Genomic DNA, 17,111 nt, shown 5'->3' with positions numbered 1-17,111 from the left:
CCAAACCTGCACAGGTCCAAGACCCCAGAGCCATGGCTGCGCCACATGTGCCCACACTTCAGACCTGGTCTGTAGCTGCTGTGCATATGTTCTGTCCTCCAGATACCTGCTCCACAGATACTTCACTTGTGCCTGTGTTTCAGGCATCAGAGCTGCCAGTGCTGTAGGCCATCCACTGTCTGGATCCCAGAGCTGCTATCTTTCCATGTGCACCCATGCTCTGGACCCTGACTTCATGGCTGCTCAGCATATACCCATATCTCAAGCACTGGAGCAATCACTGCTGCGGGCCAGTCAGCACCCTGGATCCTGAAGCTTCTGTCACTCCATGAGTACGTGTATTCCAGACCCTGGCTCTGTGGATTCTCCATGACTGATGTTGACTAAAAAAAATGCACAACCTAAAAGTTGAGAATTATGTTTTATTCAGTAGGCTTACTGAGAACTACAGCTGGGGATAGAGCCTCTCAAATAGCTTTTAGGGACTGTTCCAAAGAGGTAAGAGAGGAGCCAGAATACATAAGAGTTTTTGCTGAAAAAAACCCATGCAGTTGAACATCAAAATATTACTGCTGGGCTTCCCTGGTGGCGCAGTGGTTGAGAGTCCGCCTGCCGATGCAGGGGACACGGGTTCGTGCCCCGGTCCGGGAAGATCCCACATGCCGCAGATCGGTTGGGCCCGTGAGCCATGGCCGTTGAGCCTGCGCGTCCGGAGCCTGTACTCCGCAATGGGAGAGGCCACAACAGTGAGAGGCCTGCGTACAGCAAAAAGAAAAAAAAAAAGAGAAAAGGATTACTGCTAATCACAAACACAGACATCTCAAGTTAATGATTTTAGCACTTTTCTATGTATGGGAAGAGGCAAGAGTCTGGGCTTATTGAAATCATTCATTTGGTATGTATCTTAACTATCTAGGGCCATAGATAGAAAAACTATCCTGTTTTTCTCCACAATGAATTCCCTTCAGGGTATGTCACTGGGGTTGGCTGATGGTTTGGTGACAAGCAATCTGTTTTTATCCATCCCAAATTCTCTTCAGGGTGCACCACAGGGGTGGCAATAGAAGTGACTGATGGCTTTATGGTCAGAACATCCTTTGTTTACTGAAATGGCAGGTGACATTCTTGTCCACAGTGCCTCCTATTGGTCGTAAATTAGACCAAAGTTTGGGAGACATTTTGTGACCAATTTTGTCCCACCATGCTAGAAGGGCTCATTCCTAGATCAAGCAAAGATTTTGTTGATAGGCCACTCAATGTGCTAATTTTTGGATTAGGCCCTGTTGACAATCTAAAATTCTCTGGATTGCCTGTTTTACTAGTCTATTATGATCCAGGAAATGTTTTCTCTTGTTGCTTCTTCCCATATCTAGAGTTGCACTACTACAGTTATTCTATATAGAGTTATATATGTGATCAACTACTCAAGATGTTTAGCCTTCATTAATTTTGTCAGAGGCCTTGTTACACATTGGGTAATGCAAGAGACAACAAGGATATAGGTAATACAGCTGTAACATTAATAAAGTCATAGTACAGCAGAGAGGCATAAGGCATAAATAATTTAAAAATAACAGGAAAGGACAAATTAAAACAATGATTAGTAGAACTAGCTGTAATCTGGTTTCAATAAGCCATCAAGTCCACAGCAGGCCAGCTGGAGAAGCCAAATTCTGGAGGGATCAAACAGAAAAATATAAACATTTCATCTTCATTTACAAATGTATACTTTATCAATTTTTTGTATGTCATGGCTATCATAAGAGGAAAGATTTTCAGAAAAACAAAGATTAAAAACCAGTATATTTTAGGAAAAAAGTCATAAAATTATAAATCATATTTATCAGTTCATTCAGTCTTGTGTAATAAATTCCTGTCAATCTGGAGGAAGACATCAGGTTTTCCATTAGAGTTTTGTAATATCTTACCCATTACAGTGATATGATCTAAAATTTATCAGAAAATTATATTTGTCAAAATATCCTTTTTATGAATATTCTTGAAGATCTTTACTTTATAAAAGCATAGAACAAAACAATGATTGTCTATAAACAACAAAAGGCTTAAAATGGCAAGGTTAAAGATCTGATTGCAATGCAATTGACAGGAAACTTAGTTTTCTGTGACATATAATATTTTAAGATAATAACTAGAATTATGACTGATAAAATTATACCAGGACATATCACATTTTTAGGAATTCCATATAAATTTTGGAATAACTGTATTAATGACATCTACATACAAAATATAACATAAGAAGTTTTTATCACCACTTATCTGACAATGTTTTCCATGAAATTTAACTTACCAAATAAAACTAAATTAAATATCTCACTTGAGGATGTTTCAAGAGTCCTTTAGAAGCATCCCAAAGTTAGCTGGAGATCAAAGGAAACTTAATTAGAATTTGATATTTGGGAACTTTATAAAATAAAAAGAAAATTTAGAACACCTGGTCAAATAGGATCACAGGTCACAGTGAAACAATACTTATTCAGCCAAAGTGAAGTAAAAGATCTTTAAGGCAAACACAGGTCATTTAGAAGGCAAAGAAACTCACAATCCATTATCAAAAGTAGCTCAAGGTTTCAAGAAAACTTTGCTCTCTCAACAGAGAGAGAGAGAGAGAGAGAGAGAGAGAGAGAGAGAGAGAGAGAGAAAAGTAAGCTCCATCCTTCCATTAACCTAACTTCAATAACAAAATTCATTTACCTAATTAAATTAAATCCAATCCCAACCTGACTATGCACAAAACTTCTTTTTCATGGCTACCTTTCTATAAACCTTCCACAGCTTTCAGTACCCATATTAGTTTGTCCCTTATTTATTTTTCCATTTAGAAATAACCAGATTTAGGACAAAATCTCTCTCTCCTCTTAACAAAACTCATTTCCATTCCTCATACCATCCTATTTTCTTGTGTAATGAAATGTTTTCCTTATTATTTTTAGTAGCTTTAATTACATATTACAATTTTAACCCTTAAAAACCTTAATCTCTAATGAAACCCACAAGCAGCAAGTAATCATGAACTGTTTGTCATATTGGTATTTCCTGATTGGCAAATTTAGGAATATTCCATAACTTCTAGAACTATACATCTTCTCATAGCATAATTTCTTTCCTCAACGTGATACAAGACATCACTGAGTCTGATAAACCCAAACATCTTTAGTTTCACTCTCATAAGGAAAAAAATGTAGGTAAATTTAGACTTTAACAATTAACGTTCCAATATTATATCTTACTTGAAATGACTTGAATATTCAATGAATTCCCAACATTTAACTTAACTTAGAAAAACTCTAAAGTTTCAAGTTACCAAAAATATGGAGAATCCATTTTAGATAGACATACCCAAAACATAATTATTCCTAAAAATTTCATCTGAAAACTCTTATCTCATTTACATTTATTTTATAACTTATGAAAATATCATTATACTGCCCTCCCCCATCCCACATGCATGTGTGTGATCAGCACAGGCAAGGGGACATGGGGAGCAGTCCAAGGTCAGCATGTGGCAGAGCTGCGGCTGCTCCTGCTGCTGAGTGGAGCAATAAAGTGGCTGCCTTGCACTTCCCCAGTCTTCCTAGGTGGGACCAGAGCAGCCACTCATGGAGCCATCAGTTAGAAGGCACAGGGAAAGAGGGACCTCCAAACTCCTCCTCAGCATCTCCTTTCTACCCCCTTTGGGTCCCCTTTGGAGAAGTGGAGTGTGGTGCTCGGTTATCATTAGTTCTTCAGACAGCTTCTTGTTGCATGGATTTGGCTGCTGCCCAGTGGGGCTCTTCATTGTTGGCATTCCTCTGTGTTTGGTTTCCCACAGCATACCTCTGGCAATGATGAGGAAAAGTGTGTGGGAAACAGTGGCCCGCTGCAGACTGAGATTGGGTTATGTGCTGCAAATGCTAGTGCTACCTACCCTGGCCCTGCTCAGTGACAGTGGCACTAGCTCGGCTGCTCAAGAGACTGTGAAGGAAGTCTTTGGAGAGGAGGTTATTTGACCACTGAAAGAGTGCTAAGAGTTAACCCAGCATAAAGAGAAACCCATAGATTGGCTGGCAAGATGGTGGAGTAGAAGGACATTACCTCAATCCTTCTTTAAAAAACATCAAAATCATAACTAACTGCTGAACAACCACAGACAAAAAAAAAATGCTGAAACCTATCAAAAAGTTACCTTATGTCCAAAAACAGAGAAGCCACAACAAGACAGTAGGAAGGGCACATTCAAGATAAAATCAAATCCTATACCCACTGGGTGAGCAACCCACAAACTGGAAAATAATTATACCACAGAAGTTCTCACACTGGAGTGAAAGTCCTGAGCCCCACGTCAGGATTCCCAGCCTGGTGGTTTGGCAACAGGAGAATGAACCCCATAGAATCTGGTTTTGAAGGTCAGATGGGTTTGATCACAGGAATTCCGCAGGACTGGTGGAAACAGAAATTCCACTCTTAGAAGGTGCACACACACCAGGTCCTGTGTGCACCAGGACTCAGGGATAAAAGCAGAGGCCTCATAAGAGACTGGGCCAGATTTACCTGCTAGTATTAGAAGGTCTCCTGCTGAGGCAGGAGTGGCTGTGGCTCACTGTGGGGACAAAGACACTGGCTGTGGGAGTTCTGGTGTGTGCTCATTGGTATGAGACCTCCTGGAGGCTGCCATTTTCTCCCCAAGACCTAGACCAACCCAACCGCCTGTAGGCTCCAGTGCTGGGACACCTCAGAACAAACAACCAACAGGGTGGGAACACAGCCCCACCCATCAGCAGACAGGCAGCTTCAAGTCTTTCTGAACACAGCTCTGCCCACCAGAGGGACAAGACCCAGCTCCACCCACCAGTGGACAGGAATCAGTCCCTCCCACCAGGAAACCTGCACAATCCTCTTAGACAGCCTCATTCACCAGAGGGCAGAGAGCAGAAGCAAGAAGAACTACAATCCTTCAGCCTGAAGAATGGAAAATGCAATCACAGAAAGTTAAACAAAATGAGACAGCAGAAGAATATGTCTCAGATGAAGAAACAAGAAAAAACCTAAGAAGATAAACTAAGTGAAGTGGAGATAGGAAATCTACCAGAAAAAGAACTCAGAGTAATGATAGTAAAGATGATCCAAGATTTTGGAAACAAAATGGAAGCACAGATAGAGAAGATGCAAGAAATATTTAACAAAGACCTAGAAGAATTAAGAATAAACAAACAGAGATGAACAATACAATAACTGACATGAAAAGAACACTAGAAGGAATCTATAGCAGAGTAACTGAGGCAGAACGGATAAGTGATCTGGAAGACAGAATCGTGGAAATCACTGCTGTGGAACAGAATAAAGAAAAAGGAATGAAAAGAAATGAAGACAGTCTAATGGACCTCTGGGACAACATTAAACGAACCAACATTCACATTTTAGCGATCCCAGGAGGAGAAGAGAGAGAGAACAGACGTGAGAAAATATTTGAAGAGTTAATAGCTGAAAATTTCCCTAACATAGGAAAGGATACAGTTACCCAAATCAGGAAGTAGAGAGTCCCCAGCAGGATAAACCCAAGGAGGAACATGCTGAGACACAGAGTAATTAAATTGACCAAAATTAAAGAAAAAGAAAAAATATTAAAAGCAACAATGGAAAAGCAACAAATAACATACAAGGGAACTCCTATAGGATTATCAGTTGATTTCTCAGCAGAAACTCTGCAGGCCAGAAGGGAGTGGCATGATATATTTAGAGTGATGAAAGGGAAAAACCTGCAACCAAGATTACACTACACAGCAAAGATCTCATTCAGATTGGCAAAAGATTTATAGATAAGCAAGAGTTAAGAGAATTCACCACTAGACCATCTTGGCAACAAGAGCTAAAGGAACTTCTCTAAGTGAAAAATAAAAGGCCACTACTAGAAACAAACAAAAAAATATGAATGGGAAATCTAACCAGTAAAGTAAAGGTAGGAAATGATCTGCACACAAATATGATATCAAAACCAGCAGTTGTGAGAAGAGGAGAACGTAAATGCAGGATATTGGAAATGAATTTGAAATGAAAAGACCAGCAACGTAAAACAATCTCATTTATATAGAGACTGCTATATCAAAACCTCATGATAACCACAACCTAAAAATCTACAATAGATACACACACAGAAAAGAAAAAGTAATCCAAGCTCAACACTACAGTTTGTCACCAAACCACAAGGGAAGACAATAAAAGAGAAAGGGAAGAATAAAGACCTACAAAAACAAATCCAAAGCAATTTAAAATATGGCAATAAGAACATACATAACAATAATTATTCTAAATGTAAATGGAGTAAATGCTTCAACCAAAGACATAGACAGGCTGACTGGATACAAAAATAAGACACATATATGTACTATCTAAAGAGACCCACATCAGATCTAGGGACACATACAGAATGAAAGTTAGGGGAGGGAAAAAGGTATTCCTTGCAAATGGAAATAAAAAGAAAGCAGATGTATCAATATTCATATCAAATAAAATAGACTTTAAAATAAATACTGTTATAAGAGATAAAGAAGGAGACTACATAATGACCAAAGGATCAATCCAAGAAGAAAATATAAAAATTGTAAATATATATGCACTAAACATAGGAGCATCCCAATATATAAGGCAAAACTAACAGCCATAAAAGGATAAATCAACAGTAACACAGTAATAGTGGGGGACTTTAACACCTCACTTTCATCAATGGACAGATCATCCAGACAGGAGATCAGTAAGGAAACACAGGCCATAAATGACACATTAGATCAAATGGGCTTAATTGATATACGTAGAGCATTCCATCCAAAAGCAGCAGGATATACGTTTTTCTCTGAGGGGAATTGGGAAGATGGTGGAAGAGTAAGACACAAAGATCACCTTCCTCCCCACAGATACACCAGAAATATATCTACACGTGGAACAACTCCTACAGAATACCTACTGAATGCTGGCAGAAGACCTCAGACCTCAGACCTCCCAAAAGGCAAGAAACTCCCCACATACCTGGGTAGGGAAAAATAGAAAAGAATAAACAGACACAAAAGAATAGGGATGGGACCTGCACCAGTGGGAGGGAGCTGTGAAGGAGGAAATGTTTCCACACACTAGGAAGCCCCTTTGCGGGCGGAGACTGTGGGGGGCGGGGTGAAGAAACTTTGGAGCCATGGAGGAGAGCACAGCAACAGGGGTGCAGAGGGTAAAGTGGAGAGATTCCCGCACAGAGGATCAGTGCCAACTGGCACTCACCAGCCCAAGAGACTTGTCTGCTCACACGCTGGGACGGGCAGGGTCTGGGAGCTGAGACTCAGGCTTCCGAGCTTAGATCCCAGGGAGAGGACAGGGGTTGGTGGCGTGAACACAGCCTGAAGGGGTTAGTGCATGATGGATAGCTGGGAGGGAGCCCGGAAAAAGTCTGGAGCTGCCAAAGAGACAAGAGAATATTTCTTGCCACTGTTTCCTGGTGCATGAGGAGAGGGGACTAAGAGCCCTGCTTAAAGGAGGTCCAGAGATGGGCGTGAGATGTGGCTAACAGCATGGACCCCAGAGACGGGCATGAGACACTAAGGCTGCTGCTGCCACCACCAAGAATCCTGTGTGTGAACACAGGTCACTATCCACACCTACCTTCCGGGGAGCCTGTGCAGCCTGCCACTGCCAGGGTCCCAGGATACAGGGACAACTTCCCCGGGAGAACTCACAGTGCTCCTCAGGCTGATGCAACATCCCGCTGGCTTCTGCTGCTGCAGGCCCACCCTGCATCCACACCCCTCCCTCCACCCGGCCTGAGAGAGCCAGAGCCCCCGAAGCAGTTGCTCCTTTAACCCCATTTATCTGAGTGAAGAACAGATGCCCTCTGGAGACTTACATGCAGAGGCAGGGCCAAATCCAAAACTGAGCCCCTGGAGCTGTGCGAACAAAGAAGACAAAGGGAAATCTCTCCCAGGAACCTCAGAAGCAGTGGATTAAAGCTCCAATATCAACTTGATGTACCAGGTGGACTTAGAGAGCAAGATTTATTATTTTTCCCATTTTCTGCTTTCTGTGAGCATGTATGTGCATGCTTCTGTGTGAGAATTTGTCTGTATAGCTTTGCTTTCACCACTTGTCTTAGGGTTCTATAAGTCTGTTTTTCTTTTTTTCTTAAAAAAATATTTTTCTTACTAATTATTTTTTATTTTAATAACTTTATTTTATTTTATCTTACTTTATTTTATCCTCCTTCCTCTTTCTTTCTTTTCTTTCTTTCTTTCTTTAATCCTTGCTTCCTTCCTTCCTTCCTTCCTTTCCTTCCTTCTTTCTTTCTTTCTTTGCTTCTTTCTTTCTTTCTTTCTTTCTTTCTTTCTTTCTTTCTTTCTTTCTTTCTTTCTTTCTTTCTTTCTTTCTTTCTGCTTTTTCTCCCTTTTATTCAGAGCTGTGTGGATGAAAGGCTCTTGGTGCTGCAGCCAGTAGGCAGTGCTGTGTCTCTGAGATGGGTGACCAAACTTCAGGACACTGGTCCACAAGAGAACTCCCAGCTCCACATAATATCAAATGGCAAAATCTCCCAGATATCTCCATCTCAACACCAGCACCCAGCTTCACTCAACAACCAGCGAGCTACAGTGCTGGACACCCTATGCCAAACAACTAGGAAGACAGGAACACAAGGCCACCCATTAGCAGAAAGGATGCCTAAAATCTTAAGTCCACAGACACCCCAAAACACACCACCAGACGTGGACCTGCCCACCAGAAAGACAAGATCCAGCCTCACCCACCAGAATACAGGCACTAGCCCCTTCAACAAAGAAGGCTACACAACACACTGATCCAACTTTAGCCACTGGGGAGAGACACCAAAAACAACAGGAACTACAACCTGTAGCCTGCAAAAAGGAGGCCCCAAACACAGTAAGATAAGCAAAATGAGAAGAGACAAAAACACACAGCAGATGAAGCAGCAAGATAAAAACCCACCAGACCTAACAAATGAAGAGGAAATAGACAGTCTACCTGAAAAAGAAATCAGAATAATGATAGTAAAGATGATCCAAAATCTTGCAAATAGAATAGAGAAAATGCAAGAAACATTTAACAAGGACCTAGAAGAACTAAGGATGAAACAAGCAATGATGAACAACACAATAAATGAAATTAAAAATACTCCAGATGGGGTCAATAGCAAAAAAACTGAGGCATAAGAAAGGATAAGAGACCTGGAAGATAAAATTGTGGAAATAAATACTGCAGAGCAGAATAAAGAAAAAAGAATGAAAAGAATGGAGGACAGTCTCAGAGACCTCTGGGACAACATTAAATGCACCAACATTCGAATTATAGGGGTTCCAGAAGAAGAAGAGAAAAAGAAAGGGACTGAGAAAATATTTGAAGAGATTATAGTTGAAAACTTCCCTAATGTGGGAAAGGAAAGAGTTAATAAAATCCAGGAAGCCATACAGGATAAATCCAAGGAGAAACACTCTAAGACACATATTAATTAAACTGTCAAAAATTAAATACAAAGAAAACATATTATAAGCAACAAGGGAAAAACAACAAATAACACACAAGGGAATCCCCATAAGGTTAACAGGTGATCATTCAGCAGAAACTCTGCAAGCCAGAAGGGACCGGCAGGACATATTTAAAGTGATGAAGGAGAAAAATCTGCAACCAAGATTACTCTACCCAGCAAGGATCTAATTCAGATTTAATGGATAAATTAAAACTTTACAGACAAGCAAAAGCTGAGAGAGTTCAGCATCACCAAACCAGCTTTACAACAAATGCTAAAGGGCTTTCTCTAGGCAAGAAACACAAGAGAAGAAATGACCTACAATATCAAACCCAAAACAAATAAGAAAATGGGAATAGGAAAATACATATTGATACTTACCTTAAATATAAATGGAGTAAATGCTCCCACCAAAAGACACAGATTTGCTGAATGGATACAAAAACAAGACCCATATATATGCTGTATACAAGAGACCCACTTCAGACCTAGAGATACATACAGACTGAAGGTGAGGAGATGGCAAAAGATATTCTATGCAAATGGAAACCAAAAGAAAGCTGGAGTAGCAGTTCTCATATCAGACAAAATAGACTTTAAAATAAAGACTATTAGAAGAAACAAAGAAGGACACTACAGAATGATCAAGGGATCTATCCAAGAAGAAGATATAACACTTGTAAATATTTGTGCACCCAACATAGGAGCACCTCAAAACATAAGGCAAATACTAACAGCCATAAAATGGGTAATCAAGAGAAACACATTAATAGTAGGGGATTTTAACACCCCACTCTCACCAAAGGACACATCATCCAAAATGAAAATAAATAAGGAAACACAAGCTTTAAATGATACATTAAACAAGATGTACTTAATTGATATTTATAGGACATTCCATCCTAAAACAACTGAATACACAATTTTCTCAAGTGCTTATGGAACATTCTCCAGGATAGATCATATCTTCGGTCAGAAATCAAGCCTTGGTAAATTTAAGAAAATTGAAATTGTATCAAGTACCTTTTCCAACCACAACACTATGAGACTAGATATCAATTACAGGAAAAGATATGAAAAAATACAAACACATGGAGGCTAAACAATACACTATTTAATGACGAAGTGATCACTGAAAAATCAAGGAGAAAATAAAAAAACACCTAGAAAAAAATGACAATGGAGACACAATGACCCAAAGCCTATGGGATGCAGCAAAAGCAGTTCTAAGAGGGAAGTTTATAGCAATACAATCTTATCTTAAGAAACAGGAAACATCTCAAATAAACAACCTAACATTGCACCTAAAGCAATTAGAGAAAGAAGAACAAAAAGACAAACAAATTTAGCAGAAGGAAAGAAATCATAAACATCAAATCAGAAATAAATGAAAAAGAAATGAAGGAAACAATAGGAAAGATCAATGAAACTAAAAGCTGGTTCTTTGAGAAGATAAACAAAATTGATAAACGATTAACCAGACTCATCAAGAAAAAAAGGGAGAAGACTCAAATCAATACAATTAGAAATGAAAAAGGAGAAGTATCAACTGACACTGCAGAAATACAAAGATCATGAGAGATTACTACAGACAATTCTATGCCAAAAAAATGGACAACCTGGAAGAAATGGACAAATTCTTAGAAATGCACAACCTGCCAAGACTGAATCAGGAAAAAATAGAAAATATGAACAGACCAATCACAAGCACTGAATTTGAAACTGTGATTAAAAATCTTCCAACAAACAAAAGTTCAGGACCAGAAGGCTTCACAGGCGAATTCTATCAAACATTTAGAGAAGAGCTAACACCTATCCTTCTCAAACTCTTCCAAAACATATCAGAGGGAGGAGCACTCCCAAACTCATTCTACGTGGCCATCATCACTCTGATACCAAAACCAGACAAGGGTGTCAAAAAGAAAGAAAACTACAGGCCAATATCACTGATTAACACAGATGCAAAAATCATCAACAAAATACTAGCAAACAGAATCCAACAGCATATTAAAAGGATCATACACCATGATCAAGTGGGGTTTATTCCAGGAATGAAAGGATTCTTCAATATAAGCAAATCAATCAACGTGATACACTATAATAACAAAATGAAGGAGAAAAACCATATGATCAACTCATTAGATGCAGAGAAAGCCTTTAAGAATATTCAACACACATTTATGATAAAAACTGTGAAGATAGTAGGCATAGAGGGAACTTTCCTCAACATAATAAGGCCATATATGACAAACCCACCGCCAACATCGTCCTCAATGGTGAGAAACTGAAAGCATTTCTCCGAAGATCAGGAACAAGACAAGATTGCCCACTCTCACCACTCTTACTCAACATAATTTTGGAAGTTTTAGCCACAGCAATCAGAGAAGAAAAGGAAATAAAAGGAATCCAAATCGGAAAAGAAGAAGTAAAGCTGTCACTGTTTGCAGATGACATGATACTATACATAGAGAATCCTAAAGATGCTACCAGAAAACTACTAGAGCTAATCAATGAATTTGGTAAAGTAGCAGGATACAAAATTAATGCACAGAAATCTCTGGCATTTCTATACATTAATGATGAAAAATCTGAAAGTGAAATCAATAAAACACTCCCATTTACCATTGCAACAAAAAGAATAAAATATCTAGGAATAAACCTATCTAAGGAGACAAGAGACCTGTATACAGAAAATTATAAGACGCTGATGAAGGAAATTAAAGATGATACAAATAGATGGAGAGATATACCATGTTCTTGGATTGGAAGAATCAACATTGTGAAAGTGACTCTACTACACAAAGTAATCTACAGATTAAATGGAATCCCTATCAAACTACCACTGGCATTTTTCACAGAACTAGAACAAAAAATTTCACCATTTGTATGGAAACAGAAAAGACCCTGAATAGCCAAAGCAATTTTGAGAATGAAAAACGGAGCTGGAGGAATCAGCCTCCCTGTCTTCAGACTATACGACAAAGCTACAGTAATCAAGAGAGTATGGTACAGGCACAAAAATTTAAATATAGATCAATGGAACAGGACAGAAAGCCCAGTGACAAACCCACACACATATGGTCACCTTATCTTTGATAAAGGAGGCAGGAATGTACAGTGGAGAAAGAACAGCCTCTTCAATATTTGGTGCTGGGAAAACTGGAGGTGTACATGTAAAAGTATGAGATCAGATCACTCCCTAACACCATACACAAAAATAAGCTCAAAATGGATTAAAGACCTAAATGTAAGGCCAGAAAGTATCACACTCTTAGAGGAAAACACAGGCAGAATACTCTATGACATAAATCACAGCCAGATCCTTTTTGACCCATCTGCCAGAGAAATGGAAATAAAAACAAAAATAAACAAATGGGACCTAATGAAACTTAAATGCTTTTGCACAGCAAAGGAAACCATAAAGAAGACCAAACGACAACCCTCAGAATGGAAGAAAATATTTGCTAATGAAGCAACTGACAAAGGATTAATCTCCAAAATTTACAAGGAGCACCTGCAGCTCAATAACAAAAAAACAGACAATCCAATCAGAAAATGTTCACAAGACCTAAATAGACATTTCCCCAAAGAAGATATACAGATTGCCAACAAACACATGAAAGAATGCTCAACATCATTAATCATTAGAGAAATTCAAATCAAAACTACAATGAGATATCATCTCACACCAGTCAGAATGGCCATCATTAAAATATCTAGAAACAGTAAATGCTGGAGAGGGTGTGGAGATAAGGGAACACTCTTGCACTGCTGGTGGGAATGTGAATTGGTACAGTCACTATGGAGAACAGTATGGAGGTTCCTTGAAAAACTTCAAGTAGAACTACCATATGACCCAGCAATCCCCATGCTTGGCATATACCCTGAGAATACCATAATTCAAAATGAGTCATGTACCAAAATGTTCATTGCAGCTCTATTTACAATAGCCCAGAGATGGAAACAACCTAAGTGTCCATCATCGGATGAATGGATAAAGAAGATGTGGCACATATATTCAATGGAATATTACTCAGCCGTAAAAAGAAACGAAATTGAGCTATTTGTAATGAGGTGGGTGGACCTAGAGTCTGTCATACAGAGTGAAGTACGTCAGAAAGAGAAAGACAAATACCATATGCTAACACATATATATGGAATTTAAGAGAAAAAAATGTCATGAAGAACCTAGGGGTAAGACAGGAATAAAGACACAGACCTACTAGAGAATGGACTTGAGGATATGGGGAGGGGGCAGGGACAATGCAAGAGAGTGGCATGGACATATATACACTACCAAACGTAAAATAGATAGCTAGTGGGAAGCAGCTGCATAGCACAGGGTGATCAGCTCGGTGCTTCGTGGCCACATAGAGGGGTGGGATAGGGAGTGTGGGAGGGAGGGAGATGCAAGAGGGAAGAGATATGGGAACATATGTATAACTGATTCACTTTGTTATAAAGCGGAAAGTAACACACCATTGTAAAACAATTATACACCAAAAAGGATGTAAAAAAATAAAAGAGGGAGGAGATATGTGGATATATGTATCTGTATAGCTGATTCACTTTTTTATGAAGCATAAAGTAACACACCATTGTAAAGCAATTATACTCCAATAAAGATGGTTAAAAAAAAAAGAATATACATTCTTCTCAACTGCACATGGAACATTCTCCAGGATTGATCATATGCTGGGACACAAAGCAAGCCTCAGTAAATTTAAGTCAACTGAAATCATATCCAGCATCTTTTTTGATCTCAATGGTATGAGATTAGAAGTCAACTACAAAAAAAATTGTAAAAAACACAAACATGTGGAGGCTAAACAATATTCTTCTAAAAAGCCAAACGGTCATTGAAAAAATCAAAGAGGGAATCAAAACATATCTAGAGACATATGAAAATGAATGCACGACAATCCAAAACCTATGGGACATAGCAAAAGCAGTTCTAAGAGGAAAGTGTATAGCAGTACAATCTTACTTCAGGAATCAAGAAAATTACAAATAAACAATCTCACTTTACACCTAAACAACTAGAGGAAGAAGAACAAACAAAACACAATGTTAGTAGAAGGGAAGAAATCATAAAGATCAGAGCAGAAAAAATGAAATAGACATGAAGTAAACAATAGAAAAGATTAATGAAACTAAAAGCTGGTTCTTTGAAAAGGTAAACAATATTGATAAACATTTAGCCAGCCTCCTCAAGAAAAAAGAGAGAACATTGAAATCAATAAAATTAGAAATGAAAAAGGAAATGTTAAAACTGACACAATAGAAATGCAAAACATCATATGAGACTACTACTAGGAACCATATGCCAATAAAATGGAAAACGTGGAAGAAATGGAAAAATTCTTAGAAAGTTACAATCTCACAATACTGAACCAAGAAGATATAGAAAATATTAACAGAACAATCACAAGTACTGAAATTGAAACTGTGATTATAAAACTCCCAACAAACAAAAATCCAGGAGCAGATGGCTTCGTAGGCGAATCCTATCAAACATTTAGTGAAGAATCAAAATGTATTCTTCTCAAACTATTCCAAAAATTGCAGAAGAAAGAACAATCCCAAGCTCATTCTACCAGGCCACTATCCCCCTTATACCAAAACCACACAACGATGTCACAAAAACAGAAAATTACAGGTCAATATCACTGATGAATATAGACACAAAAATCCTCAACAAAATACTAGCAATCTGAACCTAACAATACATTAAAGGATCATACACCATGATTAAGTGGGATTTATCCCAGGGATGCAAGGATTTTTCAATATCCACAAATCAATCAGTGTGATACACCACAGCAACAAATTGAAAAATTAAAACCATGTGATCATCTCAATAGATGTAGAAAAAGCTTTTGACAAACTTCAGCATACATTTATGATAAAATCTCTCCAGAAAGTGGGCATCGTGTGAATATACCTCAACATAATAAAGGCCATATACGACAAAACTACAGCTAACCTCATACCTAATGGTGAAAAGCTGAAAGCATTTCCCCTAAGATCCGGAACAAGACAAGGAGGTCCAGTCTCACTAGTTTTATTAAACATAGTTTTGGAAGTCCTAATCATGACAATCAGAGAAGAAGAAGAAACAAAATGAATCCAAATTGAAAAAGAAGAAGTAAAATTGTTTCTGCTTAAAGATGACATGATACTATACATAGAAAATTCTAAAGATGTTATCAGAAACTTACTAGAACTCATCAATGAATTTTTTAAAGTTTCAGGATACAAAATTAATACACAGAAATCTGTTGCATTTCTATAAACTAACAACAAAAGATCAGACAGAGAAATTAAGGAAACAATCCCATTTAGCATCAAATTAAAAAACTCTTACATTGATTTTTGGGTATGACATCAAAAGCAGAGGCAACAAAAGAAAATATAAACATGTGGGACTACTTCACATAACAAGTTCTGCACAGCAAAGAAACATTCAATAGAATGAAAAAGCAGTATATGGAATGGGAGAAAATTTGCAAACCAATTATTTGGTTAGGCACTAATATCCAAAATATTTAAGGAACTCATACAACTCAATAGTAAAGTAGAATCCTGATTTAAAATGAGTAAAGACCTTAAGATATATTTTCAAAGGATAGGTACAAGTGGCAAACAGTTATATGAAAGTTACACCAAACGTTCCACCATCACCAATAACAAAAATAAACAAGGGGAACTATATCAGACCGAAAAACTTCTGTACAGCAAAAAAACAATCATCAAAATATAAGGGCAGCCTAGGGAATGGGATAAAATATTTGCAAACCATCTGTCTGATAAGGGGTTAATATCCCAAATAAAATAGGATCTCATTCAACTCGATAGCAAAAAAAAAAAAAAAAAAAACCACAAAAAGCTGATATTAAAATGTGAAAATGAATAAAATAGACACTTTTCCAAAGACAACCTACAAAATGTCAACAGGTACAAGAAAAGATGCTTGACATCTATAATCATCAGGGAAATCCATATCAAAACCAGAATGAGATATCACCTCAGACCTGTTAGGATGGCTCTTACCCAAAAGAGAAAATACAACAAGTTTTAGCGAGACTATGAAAGAAAGGGAACCCTTGTGTTCCCTTGGTGCAAATGTAAATTGGTACATCCACTATGGACAAGAGGATGGAGGTTTTTCTAAAGTTAAAAATAGAACTATGGTATGATTCCACAATCCCAATTCTGGATATATATTCAAAGGAAATGAAATCATTCTATCAGAGATATTGGTTCTAGTCCTATGAAAAATGCCATTGGTAATTGAGAGGAATTGCATTGAATATGTAATTAACGGGTAATATAGTTATTTTGACAATATTTGTTGTTCCACTCTAATTTTGCCATCTCTGATAACTTTGTGTCTCCAGTTACTTTCATCAATGTCTTATAGTTTTCAGGGTAGAGGACTTTTGTCTCCTTACTTCAGGTTATTCCTAGGTATGCTATTCTTTTTGATGAGACAGGAAATGGGATTGTTTCTATCAATTTTCTTTCTGATATTTTGTTGTTAGTGTATAGGAATGCAAGAGATTTCTGTGCATTAAATTTTTATCCTGCAACTTTACTG

The sequence above is a fragment of the Phocoena sinus genome, chromosome X (genome assembly GCF_008692025.1).
Source record: "Phocoena sinus isolate mPhoSin1 chromosome X, mPhoSin1.pri, whole genome shotgun sequence".
NCBI classification, from domain to species: domain Eukaryota; kingdom Metazoa; phylum Chordata; class Mammalia; order Artiodactyla; family Phocoenidae; genus Phocoena; species Phocoena sinus.
This window is presented reverse-complemented; position numbering follows the sequence as displayed.